Genomic DNA, 3,643 nt, shown 5'->3' on the forward strand with positions numbered 1-3,643 from the left:
GCAACAATTCCTGAAAGATGTCCAGTCATGTTTGCGGCATATATCAAATCATATTTCTTGATACTTTGAGTTTTCTTTTCTCTGCCTCCACTTGGAATGTTCTTCCTAATGGTGCCTGACAAGGACTGTGGGAGCTCTGATTCATTGATCAGCTCACAATTTAGTGAAGTATTACTGTTGTTACTATGATCATTAGTTGCATTATAATTGGTATTACTAAAGAAATGCGAAATATTTGTTTATTTTTTCTCACTCATCATGAGTTTATTTCATTCGAATCTAACACCAAACAAGAAATGATAGTTGTCAAAGTCAAACTATTTGATGTAATTAAATATACCAAGTAAAGAAAATACACAGTTAAGGTCAAACTTACCTAAAAAAACATCTGAGAAATAAACAAAAAAAAAAATAAAACAATCGGATGGGAAACGGTTTTCGGGGTGCAGGGTGAATGGTGGAAACAATACTGAAGCGTATGGCTCGGCAATGGTTGCCTCATACATCTTAAGACTACTCTCACGTCATGCTGCACCTCCTTTGTCTAGTACAGTTTATATGAAGGTGAAAAGTGTCATTCAGAATATAAGAAATTATTAGAGTATTATTTTTGTTTATTATATGAATTATGTATTATTTTAATATTATTAAAACATAAAAATTGCAAATATTGTCCACATTTTTTAGCGGATCACCAACATTTTCTCGCAGACCACCAGTGGTTCGTGGACCACCGATTGGCGACCACTATTCTAGAAACTACAACTTCAAAAATGTTTAATAGGACATTTAAAAAAATACTACAGTTCTCAAATAAATGGGCTGTTCCTTATCTTTTTTAACTTTAAAAACTCTTCAAGAACAAAAAATTACTTGATGATCCCCCAGAAATCCAGCAAGCTCCTAAGTTCCCATTTGTGACAATACCCTTAAAGCAATGAAATTCAAACCCTGCCTTTAAAACTTTTTCCATGTGCATGCATTATATTATAGGGCTCTGAGAAATGTGATTGTGGGGACATGTATATAGAAACTCAGCACCCAAGGGCTGCAGAAAAGCCCTACAGAAAAAAAGTTAAAAAAAATAATGCTGAGACAAATTCTAAAGGTGAGGGAAGGGGGCTTTAGGGTAAATGTAGGTTTTACATGTTGCAAGGCACAGAGAAAAATGTGCAGAATATAAACAGCATATCTACATACTTCTAGGTACTGTTCTACAGCTACTTCTACAGCAGTGTGTGCTAGTGAAGATTGTTTTATGTATATATGACAGCTCCTTCCATCTAGTCACTACATCATGAGGCTCTGATGTGTGTGACTGATGTAAACTCTGCATTCTTCATTATGATACAACCCAGCTTAGAAAATCTACTGCATCATTGACTGTCCTGTGTGGACACATTTGGACCCAAGAACTTTTAAAAGCAATAGGCCTCTCCACTGGCCCTCACACTGGATGTAATTAACAAGTTGTAATTTACCTTCTCTTTCTATGTCATCTGACACCTTCCACCTAGATGGAAAATGAAGTGGAATCTCCACAAGGGTGGATACAGAAAACAAAAATATGATAATTGGCAGTGGTTTTACGGGTTTGTTCAAACAGGTTTTTTCCAGGGAGGTGCAGTTACCGCTTTACAAACACATTCCTAGGGGTGGTTGGGGGCTCTTTGATGAATGGCCAATAATTGCCCATTATCATGCTTGGCAGGTGGCTAATCAGCAGTCCAGGGGCCATCAGTAAGCCGATTGGAAACAACCAATCTGAAAAAGTTTAATTTGTCCACATACTCTTCAAAACTACAATAAATCTTATGTGAAAAAAGTATACAACAACTTGAATATCAGGAGGAAATCTGAAATGCTTTTTCCGCTATTACATATAACACCACGGGAGCCCTGTGTCATATGTATTTCTATGGGTGGTTGTTTGGAAAGATTTGGCACTTAATAAATTACTGGCAAACTGCAAGGAAATAACCTATGTTTTGCAATACTAGCCCAAGATTTAAAAAAAGCATTAAACAAATGGAGCCATTGTTATGAGATTTATTTATATACAAAGCTCCAGGCAGAGGGATCTCTGTTTATGTTGGTTTATGGTTTTAGATGCTATGAGCACTGATTAAAGACAATGTATTATTTGGGAAGAAGAAAGGTTGTTTGTTATGGCTTTATAGTTCTCTGACTGAAATCAGGTAATTAGTAAATAGAACATCTAGGTTGTTTGTATGCAGAGTGGGTAATTGGAAATTGAAGGACAACTACATTATTGTGTTTATATATCAAGTATCTATGGATCTGGTGTTCTACAAGTTGGCCTACATGCTTTCGCTTTGTTCACTCCCTGACCTTTGTATTCAAATTGTGGACAGGACCTGTCCCCTCTTTTGAGAAATCAAAGCATCTAGCTGTAACAGGAAGCCACCACATTTCATTTTTGGCACATAGCTGTCCCTTTGTTAGCATATGTGTGCATTCATGCATTCCTGGCAACGTGTTGACTTAAATGGGCTTTTAAGGTTTTGCCTTAGTGCTAGGTGATTTCCATTTTCTTGTCACCTGAGTTGCCATGTTACTCACCGGTGCATCTAACTGGCATACTTACCTTTTCCGTGACCAGGTTACCCTTTTGATGACTTGAGTTATACTGATATAGTATCCCCAGCTAAACTCCTTAACAGATTATCTACCATTCAAAGTACCCCGTAGTTAGGATTGTCAGTGTTTTGCCAAAAAATTGAAAAATTACTCTTTGTTTAGGGAGGCATACCTTACCGCCATACCTAAATTCCATACATGCCTGACACACCTATAAAAGCCTCAATATGTTGTCCCTTCACCAATTCATATGCATAGAACACCTAAATAAAACTCCTCTCATAATCCCATTTTAAAAAACTCAGGTATTATAAAGTATATAAATTTCGAAATTTCGAAATGGAAACATGAAGATGCAGTTTGTGCTGCAATATTAGAAATTATATGTCACAACCAGTATAGGGGGCTGTGTTAAGGGGCTTATGTTTGTGGCAAAAAGGGTTTGCATGACCTTACAAGTCAATAAAAATGTACAACCTGCTTGAACCACATCAGAAAAAGCTAATCTGAAGGACAGAATGTACCTCAAAATGACCTTAAAAGCATCTCACATGGATGCCTTTGAAACAAAGCCCAATTTTATCGGCTGTTATGATGGGTATATTATGATTAGCAATGGAAAAAAAATGTATTTTTATAAAAAAGTGGCAAGGAAAAAGGATTTTCATGAAAATTAGCAAAGTAAGTACTGTCACAAACTTTTTACGTTAATTTCAAACCCAGAATTGTCACCAAATCTTCATGGAAGAGTGACAGGTGGATCGACCACGAAATCCACTTTGTGATCGAAATCACCTGTCCGTCCCTAACATGATGTCAAAAATAAATGTCCAAGGGATATCCTCATTTAGGTGTACCCAGGGCAGCCTGATGTCTAAAATGCAGCCTTACTTAAGCAGCTTAAGCAGTAACAAACCCCCCAAAGGTGGCTTCATTTTGGAAGAGAAATATTGATCAATAGCCAAAATCTCCTAACTGACTTGGCTTTAGCACACTATTATGTAGAGTAATGGATGTTGAAAATATTTATTGCTTTTGGTTC

The sequence above is a fragment of the Pyxicephalus adspersus genome, chromosome 12, assembly GCF_032062135.1.
Source record: "Pyxicephalus adspersus chromosome 12, UCB_Pads_2.0, whole genome shotgun sequence".
Classification (NCBI taxonomy): Eukaryota; Metazoa; Chordata; class Amphibia; order Anura; family Pyxicephalidae; genus Pyxicephalus; species Pyxicephalus adspersus.